This window comes from Marmota marmota, unplaced genomic scaffold, assembly GCF_001458135.2.
Source record: "Marmota marmota marmota unplaced genomic scaffold, marMar, whole genome shotgun sequence".
NCBI lineage: Eukaryota > Metazoa > Chordata > Mammalia > Rodentia > Sciuridae > Marmota > Marmota marmota.
In genome coordinates this window covers 1,486,947-1,495,455 of record NW_026000048.1, presented here as the reverse complement: position 1 = coordinate 1,495,455, position 8,509 = coordinate 1,486,947, and positions in this window count along the sequence as shown.

Sequence of the window (8,509 nt, the reverse complement as noted above, 5' to 3'; positions counted from 1 at the left end):
GGAGCGAAGTCTCGCCTAGATCTCAGCGGCAGCCGGAGAGGTTCATAATAAAGGTGCTAAGGAATAATGTAAGACAGGAAAATAACTAAATATTTTTATCATGTTGTCAATGGATCTTTATTTATATATGCGGTGCTGAGAATCAAACCCTGTGCTTCACACATGCCAGGAAGAAGAGAACAGGAGAGGAGTCTTTGGAGCAGACAGGAGAGTTCAGTTGTTGTGAAAAGCAAGGAATACATGTCCTCTGTTGCTGGGGATCTCCAAGTCACTTGCTGGTTTTGCTGAGCCGGGTCTGGGTGCCATCTGGAAATGGAAGAGAATATTTACAAAAGAAAATACATTCTTCAGGTCTATATTGAAAGTGATGTGTGGTTGTAGTGACCCAGTGTGCTTAAATTAATTCTGCTGTGAGAAACTGCCTGTGGGAAATCCACCTGAAATTTTCAATTCAGTAATCTTTCACATTTTAAGACTTGTCTGAAAAAAAAAAAAAAAAACACTCTAGCAACCACAGTTATTCATACTTAAGATGTGAATAAAATTATGTATTTAAAAAAAAACATTTGAAAAAATGTTCATCATCTCCAGCTATAACAGAAATGCAAATCAAAACTAAGATTTCATCTCGCCCTAGTCAGAATGGCAATTATTAAGAATATAAGCAAAAATAAGTGTTGGCAAGGATATTGGGAAAAAAGTACACTCATACATTGCTGGACTGCAAATTGGTGCAACCGCTATGAAAAGCAGTATGGAGATTCCTCAGAAAACTTTGAATAGAACCACCATTTGACCCAGTTATCCCACTCCTTAGTATATACCCAAAGGACTTAAAATCAGTATACTACAATGGTGCAGCCACATCAATGTTTACAGCAGCTCAATTTGCAATAGCTAAACTATGGAACCAACCTAGATGCCTGTCAACAGATGAATGAATAAAGAAACTGTGGTACATATGCACAATGGAATATTACTCAGCCTTAAAGAAGAATGAAATTATGGCATTTGTAGGTAAATGGCTGGAACTAGAGAATATCATGCTAAGTGAAATAAGCCAATCCAAAAAAAACAAAGGCTGAATGTTTTCTCTGATAAGTGGATGCTGACCCATAGTAGGGGGGATTGGGTAGAAAGGAATGAAGGAACTTTGGATTTTGCAGAGGCTAGTGAGGGAGAGGTGGGGCTGTGGAGATGGGAAGGATGGTAGAATGAGGCAGACATTATTACCCTATATACATGTATGTTACATTACCAGTGTGACTCTGCACCATGTACAGCCAGAGGAATAACTTGAGCTCCATTTGTATACAATGTGTCAAAATGCATTCTATTATCATGTAAAACTATTTTTTAAATGCTGTTCTTTTTTCCCTAGTTGAAGAGTAGGAGAGCTTGTGTGTGGAGGGAGCACTGCCAACTGACCCAAGGCTGTGAAGTGGAGACTGGTTGTGAGAATCAGGCCATCCTGCCATTTTCTCCAGGAGAAGGAAAACATGTACAGCAATTCCTTTATTGAACTCCTAATGGATATATGGAACGGTATCTATTTTCTGCTAAATGTGAAATTTAGAAATACCTGGACTTAAATGGAAAGACATCTTAAAAAAAAAAAAAAAAAAGAAATACCTGGACAACACTGCTTTGTGTTAAGATGTGGACTTCTAAGTTATGTTGCCAATAGATCTTTCCAACCTACCTAGCCACAAGAAGCCCAAGCCAATTTGCTTTTATGAAAAGCATTCATAGGGGGCTGGGGCTGTACCTCAGTGGCAGAACACTTGCCTAGCATGTGTGAGGTGCTGGGTTCGATCCCTGCACCACATAAACAAACTAAATAAACAAAATACAGGTATTGTGTCCATCTACAAAAACAAAAGCATTCATAGCTGAGCAGGGAACATAAGCAAAGATGGATCATCCTAAGCAAGCTGCAAATTCATTTTTAAGATATGACACATGGGAGCAGACAACAGTGACCCCTGTCTGCCTGTGCAGAAGGAGGAGGAGCAGGTGACCACGACCCTGGCCCACCACGTAGTGGGAGCTTTGTCCCATCTACCAAAGCATGTGGTGGTTTTCCCCACCAGCTTCCATCTAGTGACAACAGCCAGGGCCTACAAGACCATCACTCAGGTTCCTGCAAGGATGCTACAAGATTATAAGGTAGAAACTGTAATACCTTGAATTCACACTGCTAGAGAGGAAGACACACAGACAATATGAAGAAACAAGAAAGTGCCTGAAACAAACCAAGCTGATACAATAATAGATTCCATTGGCAGCACAATAGCTGAAATGACAGAGAAGCAGTTCAGAATTTACATAATTAAAATGATCTACAAAGCAAAGAATGAATTCAGAGAGCAAATACAGGGAAAAATTGATCACTCCAACAAAGAGAAAAGACAGCAAATACAGGTAGCAAAAGATTACTTCAAGAGAGAGCTAGAGGGGGCTGGGGATATGGCCCAAATGGTAGAGTGCTTGCCTTGCATGCACAAGGCCCTGGGTTCAATCTCCAGCACCAAAAAAAAAAAAAAAAAGAAAAGAAAAAAAAGAAAGAAAAAAGAGAGAGAGAGAGAAACTCTGGAAAAAAAAACCAGAAATCCTTGAAATGAAGGAAGCAATAAACCGAATAAAAAATTCAATAGAAAGCATCAACAACAGACTAGATCACTTGGAAGAGGAATCTTAGGCAATGAAGACTAAATATATAATCTTGAAAATAAAGTTGGCCACACAAAATGGTGCAAATGGTGAGAAACCATGAACAGAACCTCCAGAAATTATGGAACAACATGAAAATACCAAATCTAAGAATTATCAGGATATAGGAAGGCACAGAGATACAAACCAAAGGAATGCACAATCTCTTCAATGAAATATCAGAAAATTTCCAAAACATAAAGAATGAATTAGCAAATCAAATACAAGAGGCTTACAGGATACCAAATGTACAAAATCACAACAGATCTGCACTAAGGCACACTATAATGAAAATGCCTAGCATACACAGTAAGGATAGAATTTTAAAAGCCACAGGATAAAAGTTTCAGATTTCATATAGGGGGAAACGAGTTCAAATCTCAGCAGATTTCTCAACCCAGACCATCAAAGCTAGGAGATCCTGGAAGAACATACACCAAACTCTTGAAAGAAAATGATGCCAACTAAGAATCTTATAGCCAGCAAAACGAAGTTTCAGGTTTGATGACAAAATAAAAACCTTCCATGATAAACAAAAATTTTTAAAAAATTAGAACAAGAAAGCCTACACTACAGAATATTCTCAGCAAAATATTCCATGAGGAGGAAATGAAAAACAATAATGAAAAATCAGCAAATGGAGGAACTACACTAAAGAAAAAACTAATCAAAGGAGAAACCTACTCAAGTTAAAAATCAAATGACCAGGAATACAAACCATGTCTCAATAATAACCCTGGCAGTATGTAAAAAAGTGGATGAGTAACCGATGTGATTCTGCAATCTGTATACGGGGTAAAAATGGGAGTTCATAGTCCGCTTGAATCAAATGTATGAAATATGATATGTCAAGAGCTTTGTAATGTTTTGAAAAACTAATAATAAAAAATAATAACCCTGAATGTTAATGGCCTAAACTCATCAATTAAAAGATATAGCCTGGCAGATTGGATTTAAAAAAAAAAGATCCAACAATATGCTGTCTTTAAGAGACTCATAGGAAAATACATCCACAGACTGAAGATAAACGGATGGGAAAAAAAATGTATCACTCACATGAGCCATGTAAACAAGCAAGGGTTTCCATCCTAATATCAGATAAAGTGGACTTCAAACCAAAGTTAGAAGAGATAAAGAAGAACATTTCAGGGTTGGGGCTGTAGCTCAGTGACAGACTGCCTCACTTGCACATGTGAAGCACTGGGTTTGATCCTCAGCACCACATAAAAAAAACAAAGATATTGCGTTCATCTACAAATATATATTTATATATACACAAATATATAAATATATATATATATATATTTTTTTTAAAGGACATTTCATACCGCTTAAGGGAACCATACATCAACAAGACATAATAATCATAAATATCTATGCCCCAAGCAATGGAGAATCTATGTATATCAAATAAACCCTTCTGAATTTCAAGAAGCAAGTAGATTACAACACAATAATAATGGGTGACTTTAATATACCTCTCTCACCACTGGATAGGTCTTCCAAACAAAAACTAAACAAAGAAACTATAGAACTCAATAATACAATCAATGATTTAGACTTAACAGACACATATAGAGTATTTCATCCATCATTGAGCAACACATGGATCCTTCTCTAAAATAGACCATATATTATGCCACAAGGCATTATCTCAGCAAATATTTAAAAAATAGAGATACTACCCTGTATTCTACCAGATCATAATCTAATGAAATTAGAAATTGTTGATAAAATTAAAAAAAAAATAGAAGCTCCTCCAAAACCTGGAGACTAAATAATATGATATTCAATGAGCAATGGATAGCAGAAGATATCAGGAAGGAGATAAAAAAATTATTTGAGACAAATGAGAACACTGATACAACATATTAAAATCTCTGGGACACTATGAAGGCAGTATTAAAAGGAAAGTTCATTGCATTGAGCTCATTAATTAAAAGAGTAAAAAGTCAACAATGACCTAACGTTACATCTCAAAGCCTTAGAAAAAGAAGAACAAATCAACACCAAAAAGTAATAGAAAACAGAAAACAATTAAAATCAGAGTTGAAATCAATGAAATTGAAACAATTCAAAAAATTGACAAAACGAAAATTTGGTTCTTCAAAAAAGTAAATAAAACTGATGTCCTTGGCCATACTAATGAAGAGGAGAGAGAAAACTCAATAAAATTTATGATAAAAAAGGAAATTATCATGATAGACACTATTGAAATACAGAAGATCATTAGACACTATTTTGAAAATTTATACTCCAATAAAATAGAAAATCTCAATGACACCAACAAATTTCTAGAAACATAAGATCTGCCAAACCAATCAGGAGGACATATAAAATTTAAAGAGATCAATTTCAAGCAAGGAAATAGAAGATGTCATCAAAAGCCTACTAACCAAGTAAAGCCCAGAACCATACAGATTTTTAGCCAAGTTCTACAAGACCTTCAAAAAGGAACCAATTCTGCTCAAATTATTCCATGAAATAGAAAAGGAGGGAACCCTTCCAAACTCATTCTATGAGGCTAGCATCACCCTGATACTAAAACCAGTCATAGACAAAAGGCAATAAAACTTCAGACCAATATCCCTGATGCACATAGACACAAAAATTCTCAATAAAATCCTGGCCAATTGCATATAAAAACATATTCAAAAGCTAATGCACCACAATCAAGTGGGGTTTGTCCCAGGAATGCAAGGTTGGTTCAACATACAGAAATCAATAAATGTGATATATCACATCAATAGACTTAAAGACAAAAATCATATGATTATCTCAATAGATGCTGAAAAAGCATTCAATAAAATACAGCACCCCTTCATGTTCAAAACACTAGAAAAACTAGGAATAGTAGGATCATATATCAACATTGTAAAAGCTGTCTATGCTAAACCCAAGGCCAAAATCATTCTAAATGGAGAAAAATTGGAAGCATTCTCTCTAAAAACCGGAACAAGACAGGGATGCCCTCTTTCACTACTTCTATTCAACATAGTCCTTGAAATTCTAGCCAGAGCAATCAGACAAAAGAAATTAAAGGTATATGCATAGAAAAGTAGAACTGCAACTATCAATATTTGCCAATGACATGATTCTATATTTAGAAGATACAAAAAATTCCACCAGAAAACTTCTAGAAATAATAAATAAATTCAGCAAAGTAGCAGGATATAAAATCAATACCCACAAATCAAATGCATTTCTATACATAAGTGTAGAGAATCAGATGTGACTGCTTGCATGCTTGCAAACGAGACTTTTTGCAGTCTTTGGTGGAGCTTGCCTGCAAACAGGATGTTCTGCCAAGGATGTAGAGAATCAAATAGGATGACTGCTTGCGTGCTTGCAAACAAGATGCTTTTTGGTTTTTGGTGGAGCTTGCCTGCAAACAGATGTTCTGCCAGGTGGGCTGGAAGGACTCTGAGAAAATAACATTACTTGCAAACAAGAATGTTTATCTGTTCTTAAGGAACAGAGCTCAGAATGCTCCAGCCCAAGAGTAGATTAAGACATGATCAGCAAGTTACTTCTGATTAGTAAATTACTTCTGCACATAATGTTTTGCAAGCTTATAGACCTGAGTCATTGCTGTTGGAATGATGCCTTCTTTGTTCACAATACTATATAAAGACTGCTGTATTCAATGAAGGGAGCTTCTTCTTCTTCTTCTTGCTCATGCTGACCTACATTTAAGTTCTTTGCAACAATTGGCATAGTCGGCAAGATTCAGCACCGAAAGGGTAAGCACCCTGGGTTTCGAAAACGAAAGCGGTACTTTTGGGATTAACATGGGAAACTCCCAGTCCTTCAAGGAACAACTGGTTAAATAAGAACTGTTATTTTAGAGCATTATACTGTCATTTCTTTAAAAGCTAAACTTGGTTAATATAGAAACACCAATGTAATTGTGATGCTATTAATGTGCTCATATCTTCCAGGTATACAAGTCTATAAGGTAGAAGCTTTAAAAAGCATTATATCAAGCTGGTGTTCTAAAGTTGTATGGTAATTTTAAGCTTAAAAATATATTGGGGACTTATTTACCTGTTATCAATAAGATATGTAAAGTTTTATATTACTTTTTACATTGGGGAACAATTTAAATGTATTTTTAAGTTGATGAGAGCCTAATATATGTAAAGGTTAATATTGTAAAGCACAAAGTATTTTGCTTCCTTTCTACAAAAGGTTAAAAACTTTCAGCCTTTCTTTAATTCATGTTTTAAATGTGATAGCATATGGTGTTAGCTAATGTTCATGTGACCTCAAACAATTTATGTAAACTTTGTAAGATGATATTTAAAAAACAAAGATCAGCTTTAGAACTAGAACACTTAAGATTTATGAAGAGCCCTGCCTTACCTGAAATAAGGCTCTGTGTCCCATCTTACCACATGTGAGAATGACTACGAAAGCAGTAGGCCAGATTTCAGTTCATTTAAAGTTATGTTCAAAAGTTGTGTTTTGTTTTTGTTTGTTTTTTTTTTTTGTCAAGATTACTAGGATCTCAAACAGGGGATATAATGTGTAACTCAGCCAAAATTCAAGGTAGCTATTACACAAACTAAATATGTTTTTACTCTTGTTAATTTTATTTTGTAATTTCCTTATAAATGATCTAAAGATTCCCTGTTAGTGTTTTGCAGAGGTGTTGCTTTAAGAACACAACCTGGGTTAATTTAAGATAATAAGCCATCACCTATAGATAGGATAATACAGGCCTCAATTAATAAAAAATATAAATAATTGTAAAGTTATAGACATTAAAGCCCAGTACTCTTAATATAAGGCTGATAAAATTTATTTGCTGGATGTTTAAGATTAAGATTTAAAATTAAAGTTAAATCAAAAGGGCCAAGAAAACCAATATTTGGCTCTTGCCCTCTGAGTCAGTCTGAATCCAGGGAACAGGGGACTTCTCTAAAGAGCTTTGCAACTCTGGGCCACATAACCTCCCGATCAGGGAGATTAATGAGACCACTGGAGAACAGAAAGCCAATCAGTGCATTTGCTATGAAGAGGAGGGTCATCAGAGAAGGGAGACATCCCTGATGCTTCTGAGGGAAGCCACATGGTCAAGCAAGACCTGGACCCATCCTAGCGCAAATGGCACTAGCAGAACTGAGAAGCTACTCTCAATTTTCCCCAGGAATGACTCCCATAAAAACTCAGCTGACTGTTAACAATAGATAGAAACAAAAGTCAGTTTGACTGCTTCATCTTGAACACTTAGCAAAGACAGTTAAAACCAAAACACAGCCATTCCTGGACATTTTTAATAATAATAATAATAATAGTATTTTAAGGTATATACTTTATGTTAGCCTCCCAAAATAAGTAAGACTGGAGGCTACAAAGAAGGATTCTCAGACAGAAATACCTGATAACTATTAAAAAGAGACTATTAAGAGGAGCTGCCAGAGACAGAAGTTTTTAGTTTAAGGCCTACAGATATTCCTAACCTACACAGGTAGGCTTGATGTTTGCTAGTATGAATATCCACCCCTGAGTAACAGAGTTAAAGGTTTCTCTATTAGACACAGAGGTCATACTAGTAAAAGGATTTTACATGATCAGATGATATTATTAAACTGTATCTTATGGAAAAGGACATCTGTAACACTAAAAGTTTAATGTTGTGTTTACATTCCTGATAACTTTAAAATTGTTAAAGATTTACATTTCTATATAAAGGCCTTGTCCACTCTGGTCTTATTATGGAGACAGCTTCTCCTGGTAAATATAAATAAATAAATAAATAAATATATATATATATATATATATATATATATAT